This window comes from Protopterus annectens, chromosome 11.part0 (genome assembly GCF_019279795.1).
Source record: "Protopterus annectens isolate FY-2018-M chromosome 11.part0, PAN1.0, whole genome shotgun sequence".
Classification (NCBI taxonomy): domain Eukaryota; kingdom Metazoa; phylum Chordata; order Ceratodontiformes; family Protopteridae; genus Protopterus; species Protopterus annectens.
In genome coordinates this window covers 877024514-877043644 of record NC_056745.1, presented here as the reverse complement: position 1 = coordinate 877043644, position 19131 = coordinate 877024514, and positions in this window count along the sequence as shown.

The window sequence follows — 19131 nt, the reverse complement described above, 5'->3', positions numbered from 1 at the left end:
ACACTGACATGTCTGCCCAGCTGTGTTATGAATGCCACAGCTAGGAAACCCCACCCTGTATGCACCACATGCCATGGATACCTCAACTAGACTACCACAGTCAACAAAACATGCATGGGTACAGGTCTCCAACCTAGTGACTGGCCCTGTTATGTAATATATGTTGCATACATGTGAATTGGAGCACCCCACTGGCCCTCTGCAAGAGACAACCAGATGATTGGATGTTGCATTTAACTGTTACCCAGAGTATCACTCATGTGGCATCAGTTGATAGATGGCCTGCTGACAAATGTCAGGTGGCATGATACCACCGTACCCACATCTCCTACTCTTCTCATCTCACCACGGACAATATCCTGGTACACACCTAGGAACACCTGCACCTATGGACCCCAGTACTGACAAATGTGTCAGTGTGCATTGCTGAGAATATCAATGTCTGTGTGTTTGTAAACCTGCAGCTGATAATACCCTGAGGACCTTCTCACACACTACACCCCCATTGCCATAGTTAGAAATGGCTGCTGCTGTAATGGACATTAAATGTACCTTGTTACACCCTCATCCTATGGGCTACCTGGAGCTTGCAGAACCAGCACAACACTGTTGTATAAATGGCTAGATAGGCATAGGTTACCCTCTGAGTCCTGGCAAGTGTGTGTATGTGTGCAAGTGTGTATATTAGTAGGATACAGCATTCTGATGCCATATTCTCCAAATACAATACATCTGGCCATACAGTATAAGGCATAGTGATGTTGCTGACATTAAGAGATCCATGACAAACCATCACCCTGCTATCCCTGTGGCATGTCTAATAAATGCATATCCCTGTAGTAGCACTGATGAGATAGACAAAGGGTTGTATTGCAGTCCTGATCAATGTGCGATTGTGGGTATGTCAGAGTATTATCATGGGTTTCAGTGAGTAAAATATCCAATGTGAGGTGTGGGTGCTGAGAATACTGTCTTTACACCATGGTATCCCCAGTACATGTCCCAAGGTCCACTGTATGAGGACCACTGTCACCATCAACATACAGGTAACTGAGTACACTATCCAGCCCAATGATGCATGTGCTGTGTGCAAATTATCTGTAACAGAATGGACTCACTGACAAGGTAGTTAGCACTAAACCCATATCTCTCAGCTGTGTCTATGACTGTTATGTGTTTGTCAATGTGTATATGACAGTATGGCATACTGTGTATTGTCCATTAACACCCAGTACATCCCCCATTACCATACTGTACAAGGCCTGGTGATGTTCCTCACTTAACAAGAGACCTGGGACACACCTCATCCTAAAAGAAATGTGTAGTTATCCCCTTTGGAAAATAACATGTACCCATGAATTACCACATAGGTGGCAGTACACTAAACATCGAAAGTGTGATGACAGGCTTAGGGACACAGGTGGACAGTGGTCTCACTTTCGATAACCACATTGCCACAACAGTCAGGAAAACCTTCTATGTGGCGCACCTCATCACTAAGGGCTTTTCATCCAGAAAAAAAGAGGTCATTGTCCCACTGTACTCATCCCTCATTAGACCCATTATAGAGTATAATGCCCCATTTGGTATGTACCTCACAAGACATCTGCAACAGCTGGAAAGGCCACAGAAATACATCACTAAAAGAATCACAGGCCTAAAGCAGATGCCATATGCTGACGGTCTAAAAAAACTCCAGCTATACTCTGTGGAATATCGTCTACTCAGAGGTGATCTCTGCTTAACATACAAGGCTGTGTCAAACCCTGAGCTGTTGGACATGCTCCACTTAAAGAAATCCCAATCCCTCAGAGCCACACGCTCCAGGGATCTAAACCTTGTCATCACAATAAACAAAACATGCTGGAGGGATAGGTTCCTGACCCAGAAACTCCCCATACTCTGGAATAGACTGCCCATACATGTCAAGCAGAGCGCCTCATTGGCCCTCTTCAAAAGGAACCTTGATGACTGGATGGGAGATAGGAAATTCACCCTGGGGATCACGTCAGTCGCCCTGCTAGACAGGGGTCCAGAGAAGTAAATATTGTGGGAAGAAATATCTAGGGAAATGTTATGGCTAGACTTGTATAGGCCCTAGGGCAGATAGCCTAGTACCAACCTATAAACCTATGAACCTATGGTGTGTGCAATTCAGGCCAAACACACTAGTAGCAATAAGTACCTAGGTAGGGGTTCTACTCTCAGTGTTGAAAGTAAGTGTGTATGTGAAGGGATCTACTTCAGTTTGCGGAATATACATGTCCCAGGAGGTCATCTGTCTGAGAACTGAGTGGCAAATGCTAACATTTCAAAGGAATCATATCATGGAAATTCATTCCATCAAAACTAGTAGTAGATGTGTAAACGCCCTCTTCCCCACTGTCTAGTGTATAGCGATACTGGAGTTGGTATATATAGTTGGCTGTCGATGTTGTGAACACAGCCACCCTCACTGGGGTTATTGTGTGTGTCCCCATGCTTAGTCCGCTGTAATACTGTAAATTGTATGTTAACAGGTTAAGTAGTCGTCACTCACACTATGTGTAGCTCTACACTAACCCACAACCTCCAAAGTGTAGGGCTGTGCCACCCACACCAGCACACCTAAGATTACCAATGCTGGGACTGCACTACATTTGGGAAGGGAATATATACCTTGCCAGCACCATCGTCGATGACATTAAAGTATTAGACTGATTATTTACTGATGTGATGTTTTGCCTATTATGTCTTGGTGGAATTACATAGGCTGAAATGAGTTCACTGCAGAATTAAGTGCATCCATGTGTACAGTATTCTCTGTGTATTGCATCACACCAAAGCCTCTGTGTGTATATGTTATACACAAACATGTGGTGTGTGCCACCCAGTACACTTACCATTGTCCACTGTAGAAGGGCTGCTGACATCAGCCACCATGACCTCACCTGTATACACCCCTCAGACCTATCAGCCATGTGGCACATGCAGTAATTCTTATACAGACCTGTTACCTGTGTTCAGCTGTACCCAGGATATGACACAGTTAATGTGTCACCACAGTGCCATACCCCTTGTAGGAAACAACAGCAGACCAACATCCTGCTGACACATAGACACCTACAACACAAACTGAATACATTATGGAGACCACTATCAGTCAGTGTTAATAACAGCTATAATGCATCATGGCTAGACAGCTACATATCCTGACATGTAAGCATTAAACTTTACTGCTGAAAACATGTTACACAGCATTATATTGTACACCATAGTACTTTTACCCTGTGCATCAGAACCATATTAGCTTGTCCCTGCATCAATGTTATGGATGAAAAAGATGTGGCACAGGTATCATATGCATAGGGTGTGGTGTGGGTTTGCCAGAGACCAAGGCTGAGCCATTTGGTTGACATCATGTGTGTGTGTTAGGGGGTTTCGTTATTAATTGGGCTGTGCAGATGTGTGTGGTTATGTAGGTGCCCTAGCTGTGTTGGCTTTTTTGGTGTGTGTGTGTGTGTGTGTGTGTGTGTGTGTGTGTGTGTGTGTGTGTGTATCCACACAGTTCGGCCATGTGGCTGCCCTATACAGGGGTTTGTTGGACAGCTGCCGACCATACATGGCAGGGTGTGCAGTTCACTGTCTCTGGCCACAGACATGAGAACTGTGCCTGCCAGGGGTTCCACGGGCACTACCGAGTACAAGGCCAGATATGCTACTCTTCTCTGATGACAAATGTCCGCTGGATCAGGGTCCCTGTTGGGACCGGCAAGGGCCACGTACATGTGGCCTGTTGTGGTATGGACAGCACCCCCCTGCAGTACTGGTACTGCCACTATAGGAGCAGCTCTGACTTGTTGCATGTCCACGTAGACCTCCAATTGTTGGTGTTACTGACCTATGTCCACATGGCTGTCGCCCTACTCCCAACATATGCTCTAACACAGACATTGCACGGTCAAGGATTCCCACCATCTCACCCAACCGTCTATCCTGGACCTCTGCAAAATAACGGTGGGCACCTGCAATATCAGAGATGTTGTCAATAACAGCAGAATGAGTAGCCTTCTGGAGCCTCAGACCCTGTCTGGTATAATGTTCCATACGTGCCTGTGCCTCCATGATGGCCTGAAACATGTGTCTGGTGACACCTGCTGTGGCACTCCTAGCAGGGGCATGATGGCCAGCAGCCCTCCTATGAGCACCCCTGAACATCGCCTATGTGGAAGCTCACTGGTCATCCGGCTATGGCTGCTGTGTACAGACACACTTGCCATAGTCACCACACTGTCCTGTCCCATGCCACCACCCACCAACTGTCCCTCATCTATGGCTACTGGTGATGGGGTATGTATAGGCAATGTGACTCTGTGCGGGGATGTGGTGGATAACAGTGGGATGTCAACCGATGGCACAGCTTCATCCCCTGACAACTCCCGCCTGTGTCTCATCATACCTGTCATCATTGTCAGAGTCTGTATGGACACTAACATCAGTTTGCCTTCAGGAGCGACCCTGACCCACCTCGCCACCTGTGAGGGGAAAACAGAAGACCTGTACATCATTGCTTACCTCTACACTCATGCACACACACACACATTCACACACACAACACACACACACACACACACACACACACACACACACACACACACACACACACACACACACACACTTACAGGTGAGGTGGCACAAAGATATTACACAGACTTCACATTACCCAACTGTCAACATGCATGACATATGGTACTCAAAAGCATGCGCTGCATCTATACTCAATCCCTGCTACCAACATTATACATCTCTGTGATGCATGAGTTGTGTTAGTAGGTGATGCCCCTTCCCCTGCAACACACTGCACCCATGTACACAGTATTGCTGTGCACTTGTTCAGCACCCTGCCAACTGGCAAGAGCTTAACAAATTGAAGATGTACATTTTTAACTCCAGCTCTACTCAGTGGCATACCGCCTGTTCAGAGGCGATCTGTGCCTGACGTATAAAGCCATGTCCAACCCGGAATTAATGGACATGCTGCACCTCAGAAAATCCAAATCCTATCGAGCTATGCGCTCGAGAGACTTGAACCTCAGCACTGAAATAAATAGGACATGCTGGAGGGACAGATTCATAACCCAGAGGCTCCCTTCACTCTGGAATAAAATCCCAGTCCAGGTTAGGCAGAGTCCCTCACTGACTCTCTTCAAGAGGAATCTTGATGAGTGGATGGGAGATCGTAGGTTTACCCCGGGTATCACTTCTGTGTCACTGTTAGACAGAGGCACAGTATACTAACCTCGAAAAAGGGCATAGCAAAATAAATTTAAAATGGGTGGCGAAAGCCAAACACATTCTGGCTAGGCTTATAAATGCCCTAGGGCAGATAGCCTAGTATGAACCTATGAACCTATGTACTGTGCACCTTACCTCACAAGTGTACACACCTTTGCTGAATGTGTATATGTGTGGCAGTTATGTTTGCTCTGTTGCTCACAGCCCCTATGTGTTTGTCTGACATATACCTGGGTTGATATGAGGACAGATGTCAATAGTTAATGCCTGATGTCCGATTTACAGATCTCATCATCAGCAGTGCATGTATGAGCAATAAAATCCAATTATACTGACAACCTCCAAAGCTTACTGTGGCTATGAGGAGTGTACCCACCCTTATTGACATGTCACCCCTTACTCTGATATGCCATGGGGCCACAATACTGCATATATTAACATTACATACACCTGATATGTGACATATGACCTGTGCAATCAAATGCAGTATCAAACAAATGTGTTAGCTGTGCAGATGTTGATTGGGATGCATACAATATGTGGGTTGTATTCACCATATTTGTTGTCCTAAAGTAGGATTCCATCATACACATTCATTGCTCATGTTAGGATCACATTATAGGTTGCAGAAGTTGTGGAATGTGGTATTGTGATATGCCATTGTGTAGATCTGTAACAGTTGCCATTGTAATACTGGTATATACACTGTTGTAGCCACTGTATAAGGGTAATGTTTCAGACATGTCCCTACTGTAGGCCATTTGTCCCACCATTATGTTTATCTCTGTCCACGCATCACTGACAGGTTGTTAGTTATACTGCAGGACTCTTACATACCCATCAGATATGCCACCATGGTGACCACTGTGATGCAGTGCAGTTAACAGCAACAATAAGTGAACATGTACAGCATGCATTATGGATAGGTATGTTAAATGTGTGCATGGCAAATGCCATGGCCATAACATGGCCGGTGTATTGTCAAACCTGAGCAAAAGAACTCTATACTCACCAGCTACAGGCTGCTGTCCCAGTGGTATATCAGAGGGACCTGCATAGTTGTGTGAGAGATGTGATGTCAGTAGCCACACCTGTGGTACTGGTACAGGGTGGGAGCAGCATTTCAGTACATCAACAGTACAAACCCACAATACTACAGATTATGCACATCTGTTCATTACTACACTGCAGCGACTGACTATGTTATCTGACATATGCATGAAGATACTTTACAGATGAAGATGGATAAGCAGCAGTGGTCTACTAATGTGCCCTGGGGCCTTACCTGCATGCTCCTCTTCCACTGTGTGGGTAGCACCCACCTCCACAATGTTATCTTCCAGTTCTTGACTTGGCTGGTGGGCGGGTGCCCCAAGGCTAGTGAGGAGCTCCTCCACATGTGTCATTGGGGGCTGGATAGCCTGACCCGCACCTGTGGCTAGCTAGTCCCTCCTAACTGTGGCAGGATGCTGATGGGCATGGCGGATAAGGTCAGTGCAACAATGTCGCACCTGCTCATAACTGCGGTTATGCAGGTGGACATCATTTACCCTGTGGACGAGCTCGTTCCACAGGGCAGTCCTCTCCTGCAGATCATGGGCCATATGCCCAAAGAGGGTTCCATGGTGATGCACCATGAAGTTGATGAGGATGTTATTCTCTTGTGGAGTGAACGCAGGCAGTTGCTCTCTTGATATGGTACCTACAAGACATAAACAGGAAAAAGGGTCTAAGGGCCTCATACTGCAAGGATATAATAGTTGTTAATTGACATCTCTCTCTCCACTCCACCATATCTGCAAAAATAATCTGAACACACACATCAGTGGGTATGTTTACACCAAACCTACTGTTGGGACATATATCCTATTGTACAACAAATATCGAAATGTGTTTCTATTCATGTTCCATGTTAAAACACTATAATTGGTGGCCTGTTGCTAACAATGTAACCAGCATGCAATTTTAATGGCCAGTGTGGTTCCATATATGCATATATTCTGTTTGCTATGCAACTGTTCCAAATCTGGTGTTTTGGGTTACTGGGAATATGTATGCATGCTGTTATAACTAATCCTGTATTGTGTTGACTATTACTACACACATATGTTCTAAAACTGCAACACAATAGCACATTTGGGAAGGCTGTTCCCAGCAGAATCACCTCTCCCACCTCATCTGGCAATGGCACCAGGCCTCAGCACATCTGGGACCCAACCTGGGACCTTGTCATCTGCTGGTCCTACACTACCTTTAGGTGGAACCACATCAGGGAATGGTGCCTGTCCCTGTCCTTGTAGTTCCCACAATTTTAATGATCATTGCTCTAAATATTAAGGTACAGGTATTATTACACTACCCTATGGCCTTGGTTTGGCCAGTGGTATGTTTGTAAACAAGTGTATACTTCAAATGTTTGATAGCTAAATTCTACATCTCTTACCTGGTATACCTGTGGAGGGAATGCTTGTTAACACTACCTGTTTCTACACATATTCCCATATTCCAAGTTAATATTATGCACATACCTCTCAATCTCTTAATGCACACACTCTGGTCAAAGCTTGACAACATGGGGGTATAAATAGGGACATATTTTGAATATTGCCCTCATAAACCTGGAGGGCTGATAGAGTGACAGGATTTGTTTTCATATACATTTTCTGAAGGTTTTGGACTACCAGAATTCAAACCATGGCTGTGTCTGATAAAGATACCACAATTTAAGTGTCAGCAGAGTGTGCTGTTTGAATATTGCTGTCTATCTTTTCAGTTTTTTCTGTCTTAAGTCTCTCGTGGTTGTACAATCTGACCTTGTAATTACAACAGTCTCATGCAAACATTCCTATACATATTTTCATGTAGCACAGTGTGAGAAACAGTGGTTGACACAACAGTACTATTCTGATATCAGATGTTCTGAATGCTACATGTCAGCCATACAATGCCAGAGTAAACCCTACCAATCTAGGATTCAATCTTTATTGGCAGGCACAGTTTTCTTATCTGACAGACCTGTGGAGGGAATGTTTGTTAACACTACCTGACTGTTTCCACATATTCCCAGATTCCGAGTTAATATTATGCACATAACTCATTCTGTTAATATACACACTCTGGTCATAGCTTGACAACATGGGGGTAGAAATGGGACTCTTTTAAACTCAAATGTTTGTCATTATTTAATGACTTCAATCCTCAGCTACTTTCCGGACAGGTATACATTTTAGTAGGAGCACACCAAAAATATGAGACAAACATCTGGACATTCTGCGGAAATCTGTACACTTGAGAGGTATGTTCCTGATGTGTCGGGGTGTTATGAGCATTCTCACTAATTTTAATTGCTGAAAGGCAATTCTGGAGTGCAGGGGCGTGTGTATTGTGAGAACTCTGCTCTCAGACACACCCCCTGCAATCATACATGGCTCTGTGTAAGTTTAACAGCACAGGCAGCGTGCCTTGATGAATATGCAAGGTGCGCTGCCGTGCTGTACAGGAGCAGTCCCTGCCATGCAGGAATAACTTATTCCTGCAGAGCTGCTTGCTGAATCCCAGTCTTCTTCGTCACTTATCTCAGAACCTTCTTCTATGTCCTCTTTATTATTTTTTTTTTGTCATCTAATTTTTTTGTTTGTTTCTACTACTTCTAAATCTTTTCTCTTTGTACATTTTCTTCTCTTTTTTCTTCTTTACTTATTTTCATTTTTGCAATCCATCCATAAATGTCCAGTTTTGTTACATTTATAAAATTTCAATTCACATTTTTGCAACATGTTCCATTTCCCCGCAAATATAAAATTTTCTTTTGTTGCAGTTACTTATCAAATGTCCTTCTTTTTCACAAGACCAAAAAACAAAAAAAAAAAACAAAAGAAAAAAACATGTTTTGGGTTGTCCCCAGTATTTTACAACACCCCTATTCTCCTACATTTATCACACTTATTACATGTATATTTTTTCTCTTTCTATTTTTAACACAATATTATAATTACCCAGACACCAGTCCATAAACCTCTTTTGTCATAAATGTTTGCAATGTCCAGTACTTTTTTTACATAAAGTTTTCAAATGTCCTTTCAAAGTCTTTCTTTCTACCTGTGTTTGAAATTGTACAGGAAACTTCTTTTTTGTTTCCCTGTTAAATGTTTTTATCACATAAAGATTCAATGAGTTAGAGTCTTTCTTTTTTCATATTCTCCATGAAAAATTTCTATTGAAAAAACAGTCTTAAATATAATGTCACAAAATGTCTTTTTGTTAATAAAAATAAATGTTCTTACCTCATTTGCTTTTACATCCAAAAGGCACTATTAAATTCTCTCATACTTCATACCTGCCAATTTCTTTTTCTTCTTTAGTTTGAATCCTTACCACATACTTCCGTTTTTCATTTTCTTCTGCCTTCTTTTCTGCTACTTCACTTTACCTTCTTTTACTTTCTCTGCATATATTTTCTTTTCCATCTCACTACTATTCTTCAGAATTGTCTCTGCATCCTCCTTTTGTATTTTCTCCATAATATTCCTCCAGGAAACATCTCCTTAATTATCTGGCTCAATCTGCAACACAATTTCTTTAAGCTCAGTTCTCTGCATAAGCAGGGTATATATATAAATGGTTTCAGTATCCATTATTAACTGTTCTGATGAAGTCTACCGACGAAAGCGCTTGACCTGTTTTGTGGATTATTCCTACACAGTGGATTATTGATCTGCTTTTGTGGATTAAATTTTGCACAGTCAACAATTTTATGTGGATCGAATAAAGGCGTTTATTTACTTGTGGTCGTAGGTTATTGGCTCAAGGAGTGGTTCGTTGAATGTAATTTCTTTAAGCAAATCATCCTGCGACCCTCTGAACTGGAGGGTTGTAATTATACATCCATCATATGCTGACTCATATTTATCAAACAGGTTTCTTTGAAACATTTCCTCAGAATCCTGCACACATTCTTTGGACTTGATATTTGCTTTTTACTTCATTTCTTCCACCACTCCATCATCTCCTTCTCTCTCCATCTGCCTCCCTGTTTCTCTGGGCTGCATCTTCCCTTGGAATAAAAACAGGAAGTGCTGCTCCAAAATAGGTCCAACTCACAACAGTGATGAGTAGGGGTAGTTCCCAGAGGACCTCATCAAATTTCCCATATTAATGTAAATCTCACCTCTGTTCTCCCCTGAAAAGAGGCTAGTGGGACTAAGCTGGTAAACAAATGGATAAATAAAAATAAAATAAAATAAAAATGAATGGTCAAAATGTCAAGAGTATGTTTTGTCAAGACAGATGAGTGGGGTTTGGAGGGGGAGAGTGTGTGTGCATATTTGCAATTTAGGGTTAGGGTCTGGGTTAGGTAACGGACTTTTATGTAGTATTGTTAGTGTGTGTTTGTGAGTGTTTGTGTCCAAGTGTTTCTTGTGTAGTGGCAATGTTACGGGAAGTTTTTTTAAGGTAAGATGTAAGATCAGGATTGGGGAAGTGGCATCATTAGGATTAGGATTAGAGTTAGTAATAGCTGCTAAACCTAACCCTAATCCTGGCTCTTTCCCCAACCCTAACCCTACATTTAGCTTAAAAAAACTTCCTGTAATACTGCCACTATTCAGATGAATTTGAGAAGTGTTATGAGAGGTTTTGTTTGAAGATCAGAAGAAGAAATAGTTTTCCTTTCTCAATATTTTGTGAGTTGATCTTTTGGGTGTTTGATATCCTTTATGCTTGAACATCTTAATGCCATTATTTTCCTTTGACATTAAGAATGGTCGATCATACAGAGAAAAACTGTTTTTTCATGTGGATAGATAATATAACTTTGTCAGCTTTAATGTTATGTCTTGGACACAAAATTGTAAAAATGCCATTAAACAATAAAATAAACTATTTTAATGTAGCTGTCAATTTAATTATTTTATTAATTTGTTAACTGGGTAAATCCATTTGGCACAAACCTCTTTACATGGGTGATTTGAGAAAAACTGTCTGGTTAAGTGAATTGCACAGAGTCATACAGTAGGCAAACAGATGTGGGAATCAAACCCTGGATGACAAGATGAAGTTTGTTAGCAAATCATAGGCCTAATTCTGCATGCTAACGTCTAGACAAAACATCCTGTTACAATAAAAACTACTTATCTCTTAATTAGCAGAAAACTAATATAGCTACACAGAGACATTTTTTGTTATTTTTTCTTGTTTATGTAATTATTAAACACCACAAAATGGAAAACTAGGTTTATTAAACAATACTAATTTTTGGGATTTTCAAATATTACCTAGAGTAATAATTAATCAAAAGAGCAATATCATTCTTCAAAATAATATAGTTTCAGGACCAGATTTTTTTTCCACTAGAAATCCAGAATTTGTAGTGAAATGCTTTTTAATCCACACTCCTAAGTACTTAATTTTTATCATGTCCCCCAAAAATATGGATATTGATGAACAAATTTGTGTGTGTGCATAATTTACAGCTATTGCCTTTGTTATAGGTTCATTAATTTTGTATCCTGAAAAGATTTGAAACTGTCTCAAAATGTTCCACAGCACTGAAATGTCCTCTTCTAGTTTTATCAGGTATAAAATAATATCATCTGTAAATAGAGCCAGCTTTTCTTGACTGCATACCAGTTATATCCTTGAATTTCTGAGTCCCTTATTTTATTTGCCAGTGGTCCTAAATATAATACAATTAACAATGTGGAAAGAGGACAACCCTACCTAGTTCATTCTGCTCAAACAGAAATTATCAGAGAGGAACCCACCCACTTTAATTTTTGCCTCTGATCCCTCATATGTCCTCCTATTCAACCTTATAATTTTATCAGGGAATACAAATGCTTACATTATCCTGATCATTAACTCCTGGCTTACTCTGTCAAATGCTTTCTCTGTGTCAAGACCTACCAACAACAGTGGTATTTTCTTACATTCTGCTTCCCTCTGGATCATCTCTGCTCTGTTAATGTTGTGAAATGTTTGCCTCCCCTCCACAAAACCACACTGATCCATAACTATCAATTTTGGCATCACCTTTGCCATTCTTTTAGCCATTATAGACTGTGACGTGTCCCTACTCCAGGCCAGCAGTCAAGGAGACTCACTAAGAGCAAAGATGGATTCACACAGTATTTTCAGATGCAGCTCCCTGCACCAAGCACAATTTCCCTTAAGAGCACACAGGGAGCACATTCCAGGCCTGGGGCTGGACTCTCTTTCCCTCTCCAGACCTACAAAAACTCCACACTGACAACTTTGGAGCTATGTGTCCCTGTTCCCAGTAGATGGCACACACGTTTTGCACACACATACACACCTTTGAAAAGCTGGCACAGATTTACTAGCTATGCCCCTTTCTGCCCAGACTCTGAGGTAATCATGTTGCCACCAATCAGCTACCCTAAGGCTGTTACAAAGGATACCCAATTATACTATGCAAAATTAATACTAATACTAATACACATGGTAGGGTGCGACCAAAGCAGCAAGGCTTTCAGTAGCGTCCATAGTGTCACTAGAACAAGCATAAGTACTGTCAAGATGTTAAAAGTATTCTCTAAAGGGCCAGTCACAATGAAAGGTATTAAAATATTTAATGATACATAATAAAACAGAAAACAGGAGAATACTGAATACAGCAAACAACAGAGTTTCAACCGCAGAGATATAAAAAAAAATACAATTGGATTGTTTCTTACAGATGCAGAAAACAATACTAAACTATTCTTACTAAATGTCTCTGACTGACTAAAGAATTACTGTTCCCTAACTACCTACTAAAGCAATGCAAGCTTATGTATGCTGAGTGACTTACCACAGCAAAAGCCAGATGATGTCTCTCTTTGTCTGTGTGGATGTCTGAGATATACATCCTGTCAGAAATCTTTCCTGTCAGGCTCCAAAGTGCTGCTGTGAGAGTTCCAATGAAACTGGATGCTGGTTAGAGGATGACATCACCTCTGGTCACCTGAATCTGGTATAATACACATACACAGCTTTGCTAAGATCTGTGGCAGCATCTGAAAGCTAAAATAAATTTCAAACTTTCCACCCTTCCAGGGTTTTCTGATAATCATACATATTTGATCAGTTACAACAATACAACCTAAAATACAAACATACATTCTTTCTGTCCAGCAGAACCTACTGTTGATGCATTTTTAACACAAGTAACTTTACAAATATAGTTTTAATTCAAACATCTGTACAAATCAGTCTGATAGTCAAATAACATAAAATTCTTTACAAAACACCAGCTAGCTATGCTGGCATATGTGCACATATACTGCCCTTCTTTCCCTGACACAGATGGCGCTACCTCATAACACCACATAGACATAAACACTTTAGGACTGAAATATTGTTAAACAAATCTCTCCATATCTTTATAATTTTTCCCTCCTAGTTTCAAACTTCCACAGGAATACCATCTATTCCTGGGTACTTTCCTGTGGATTGGTTATACATCACCATTTTTATCTCCTCTCCTCTTATCTTAAGTGTTAGTAATTGAGCATCAGCTACCTCTAATCTTGGCATATTTAATTCTTCCATAAACATTTCCATTTGTACCTTTTCCTGATTTCCACATTTATCTGCTTTATACAGACTTTCATAAAATCTTCAAAATACTTCTAGTCCTTCACAGATCTCTTGTTATCTTCCTTGTTATAAGCTCTCTAAGCTTGGTTACAGCCTTTTCTACTTTCTGTTGCCTGAGTTGTGCTAAAATTCTTTGTGCTGTAGAGTTATTATCAAAAACAGTTGCTTAATAGGAATCTTTCTAAACTCATGCATATTATCGAGGTAATCCCTTATTTTCTGTTTAGCATTGCTTCTCTTCTTGTTCTGTGAGATTCCCCCTATTGTGCAATACATTAGCCTTTGTCAGTCTCTCTAAATAATTCTAGTTGCTTCTTAATCATATCTCTCTTTCATTTATTTCCACCCTATTTTTAAACTCCATTTTAATTTTATCTCACTCCTAGCTATATTTACAGAAACATTTTATATCTCCTCTAATAACTGCTGAAAATTTTCCACTACCCATTCCTTAAACTCATCTCTTTTCAACAAAGAGGTGGGAAAGCACCAGCATCTCATTTTTATTTCATTACTCTGCATTTTTATTTTAGTTATTACTGATGCGTGATCTGAAATAGTTATTGGATACGTATCAAAGCTTTCAATTAAATGCACATGTTCCAATGAAGTATATGTTCTGTCTAGTCTAGACCAGTTTTTGTATCTTGAGGTATAATATGCAAATTCCCTCTGAACTCCTACTACTGAATCACATCTTCCATGCCAAATAATTTCATAAATTTCTTCCAAAAGCTACCCTTCTTTGTTATATTTTTCCTTCTGGGCTCCCCCAGATCAATCCTCACTGCTGTAAATCAAATTCCTCTCTCCACCTATAAATAATATTCCCTGCTGAAAGCTGATTATTTCTCCTAGAATTTTCATAAGCTCCACTATAGCAGTTTTAAGTGGAATATAAATTCATGCCAGTGTAATCCTCCTCCCTTGTCAGTAGCCCTTTAGTACTACAAGTCTACCATTATGTTTTTTATCCTTTTCTATCGCTATTGGAGCTCCTCTTGCAATTAATATAAGTAGTCCTATTTTCCTTTGTCCCAGGTATTCTGCCAAATAACCATGCTGAAAACCTTTGTTTATCAAATTCACATCTTCAGTTCTTTCCAAATGTGTCTCCTGCAGCATAGCTGTTTATACACTACATATTTTAATATAGTTCATCGCTCTTTCTTTTTTTGTATTTATCTGTGAGAACAGTTACATTTAAAGATAATATAGAAAGCATCATTATGTTAAAAATGTATTATTCCCACCTTTTATGTGTAACAGCTTTTTTAAGTGTCTAGTTGCAGCTTTTGTGTTACATGCATATACTGTTTGGCAGGTTGATCTTTTTTACATTTATTTCTTGTCATATCCATTTGACCCTATGTCACATCTTACAAAACCTTTTGTTTTATTGAAAGCCCTCAAACAAAAATCAATCATACCCCCAATACACCCCTAAAACCTATTAACTCAATACTAACACAAAAAACTATGTACGTCTTCAAATGTTGAAGTTTTACCCTCCTAATAGGAACAATTGTCCCAGACCAACAGCCACACTCACAGCCTTGGGTTAGCCTAAGAGGAAAGTTATCCATGCTAAGATGCATGGTGTAGCCTGTCCTTCTACTAAGTGCTGTTTTGGTTTGTTTTATCTTTATTATTCTCCCAGATTGGGAAAACACTTGAATGCTTTCAGAAAACATTCTCTCCTAGCCATTGAAAGAAATAAGTATTCTATTTTTATTGCTCTTTATCAGATTGCTGGAGACATGTGAACCAGATACAGAGTTGCTTCTACAAGCATTCATTTATTTGCCAGACAATGATATTTTTTATTTATTTGTTTTCTCTTAAAATTTGTTACAGATCAAGCCAAGGGCCTTAATCCAGTCATTCCCATTTGTAAGATAGAGAAAAAGCACATCAGTTTTTCTTGTATCCTGCTCTTTTGACCAGACATTTCTTCTTTTTTTCATTGCCATGCCTACATTTCTTAAAACAGAACAAGGAGAACAAAATAAGAAGGAAAAAAAAACAGGGGCATCTGTTTACTTTAGTTTCTCATTACACTTGAAAATAACTTAAAAACTTTATTTTATAGTATGCAGATTACATCATGCATTATAAAAACACTACTATTAAGAACAAAATTTTGATGTGATATTGCTAATCCTCGTTCATTCCTTACGCATGGGTATCGGTTCCGAGCTCGGAACCAAGCTGGCCATTTTCCAACCTCATGTCAGCTTCAAACTCTCGAGCTAAACTCTTACCCACAATTCCCCTCTCCCTGTTACCTCAGATTTTGTTTGCCGCGTTGCCATTCGGTCGTGTCAAGCTACTTCTCTTGAGCTAAGTATAGTCAATTGTTGTTTAATAGCTTTACAGATTAGTTTTCTGTCAGAAAAGTTCATATTTTATTGTCTCTTACCCTATCGCATCTAGCATAATTTCTTCAGGTTTTTTCTGCCTTTTCTTACTACTTTTACCACAAAGTATTTTCTCTTTACCATCATTGTTAATCTTTTTCCCTTTTTCTCTCATACCTTCGGGTACTCTCTTGTACCATTGTTGGTATTTTTCTATTAATTAATTTGCTGTTATGGCAGATAAAAAAGGTAGTCCGGGGTTTAAGCGGTGTTCTGTTTGTGGACACAAACTGCCTACTTCTGATGCACGCTCTTTGTGTGTTTATTGTTTGGGAGCTTCCCACTTGCCTGTTGACCCACCCTGAACTATTTGTGAGAACTTTTCTAATAGACCCTTGTTGGAAAGGAAAAACAAGCTGATACTGAAGGGACTTCTAAAATCTCCCTTTTCAGAGGCTATTTCTGGGTCAGAGGTCACAACCCCTCCTTGAGCCCATAAGAAAATGGATGTTCCTACTATGGCTAAATCTTTGCCTTCATCCCTGGCTGGGGACTCCCGCCAAACAAAACCTAAAAAGGCTAAAAGTTTGGCTCCAGAGCTCTCTCAGTCAGCCCCAGTGCTTTTGGTGCCTAGACCTTCGGCACCGAGGTCTTCCGGTCCATTAGTGATTTCAGCTCCATCTTCTCCTGCAGCCTTCTATATATCAGCACCGAGGGGCTCTTCAGTTCAGACCATTACCACTGTATCGGCACCGACTGTTCAGTCGGCGCAGACCTTGACCACATCGGCTCTGAGATCTTCCTTGGAACCGAAGCCTTTATTGTTGACTCCAGTTTTGTCGGTTCCAGCTTTGGCACCGACAGCCACTTCGGCACCAACAACCACATCTGCACCGATCCCTGTATCGGTGCAGACAATGACATTTGCACCGATGACTTCTTCAGTGCAGACAATAGTCCAGTCTCTCTCGGCACTGTTGCCCTCGGTGCGGTCAGATGAGATGGGCACCGAGTCTGCCTCTTCTGTGGATAGGCCTGTTTCTCCCTCAGTCTCAGTGAGGTCCACTAGAAGCCTTTCCGAACATGATATGTTGCGTCTTGTGGACCAGGTACTCTTAGCCAGAGGTATCCCACCCCTCAGGAAATATCCTTCCTTGGGAGGTGATCACCCATCTCCAAAGACCCCTTCTTATTCTCCTCCTTCATTGCCTTTGAAGTCCATGGATGTAGCACAGTCTTCCCCTTCTGTGGTTCCCTTTATGGATCTCACTAAGGAACCGCAGTTGCCTTCATGGCAGGAAAATTTTGCTACGACCCAGGATGTCAGCTGTGACATGCATAGCTTGCTGCTCCACAGCCATCCAGGGACTCCGGGTCGGCAGGCTGAGCGACCCTGTCTTAGACATACACTCCTCTTCAGGTGGACCAGCCTTCCATCTGATGGAGAAGGCTTTCGCTGCTGCTGGTGATACCGGACTGTCTATACCTCCGCCCTCCTCTGGTACACTGGCTCCACAAGTCGCATCTAGCAGACTCCGGGTGCAAGGGCCGCAGGACATATTCCCTCAGGAATCCCCTTTTTTGCTGTCTTCTCCAGCTTCTCCCGCTGAGGAGGTCCACCGGAAAAGTTTGTGTAAGAGGAAGCACATAGACTCCACAGAGTAGTCCCTCACTGAAGACACAGATTTCGATGAGGGGGAAGGATCCCTTCAGTCACCCTCTGAGGTATCCTTTAGTGATATCCTCAAAATCCTGAAACAGAGAGGTGACTGGCAGTCCTCTAATCCAACCTCTGAGGAATCTGTGTTCCTGCAGGCCTTTCGCGCCCGGCCCCCTACCTCCTGGGTTACTCCACCTGCTGATGAACTTGTCCGGCTCATCGTGCAGCGTGCTTGGAAGGCTCCTGATTCCATTGAAGCTATTCCCCAGAGGCCAGATAAGATCTCGTCCCCTCCAGCTTCAGATCCCGATTGGTCCAAAGATATTCCTGTGGATGCTTTGGTGGTGGCAGCCACAACAAAGAAGGATCTGGCAGAAGAAGAAAGCCAGACTGTCCATCCGCCTAACAAAGAGTCCCGGGCCCTGGACAGGATAGGGAAGCGCACCTTTGCTTTAGCGACCTTTGTCCCTGAATTATATGGCACATTTCACCAGGCTTCAAAGGGATCTGATTTCTGAGCTCTCTGAAACCTTGGCTGGTGCCGTGTCTGATGAGGTCTGTGACAAAGTGGCCTCTCAGCTGGCCACCATTGAATCTATATCTAACTCCTCTATGCGACTGATATCTCATGCATCAGAAGGAGCAGCTAGAGCAGCGGGTTCAGCGGCGGTCTTGAGATGACATGCCTGGATGCGCTTGTGCAACTTCACGGAACCCTTTAAGTCTTCTTTTCTTAATGCCCCCATTGAGGCCTCCTCATTGTTTGGGCCCAAAGTTAAAAGCACACTGGCCAGATGTGAACAGGATGGTAAGATCCTTTCTGCCGAAGGTGTCTGTTATTCTTCCTCTCAACGTGCTTTCTCCTGAAACCAAAAGAGTGGGAAGATATGGTTCAAGAAATCTCAGGGTCCTTTCTATGACACACAGGCCAAGTTCTCCCCTAGAGGCAGAGGGGAGGGGGAAACTCACAGGGAAGATGCTCCTTTCAGGGCAGAGGGGGACTGCGTAACCAGGGTTCCAGGGATTCTTTCCCTGGTCAATCCTACCAGCGCTCCTGAAGAGTGGCCCAACTCCTTTCCTCTGGAGGTGGTTGGGGGATGTTTCTCCTTGTACCCTTCTGCCTGGCTAACCATCACCACCGATTCTTGGGTACAAAGGATCATAACCAGAGGTTATCATATCCCCTTCGATCTTTGTCCCATCCCTTCAAAAAATCTTCCTGACGTTCCACCCAGTCAA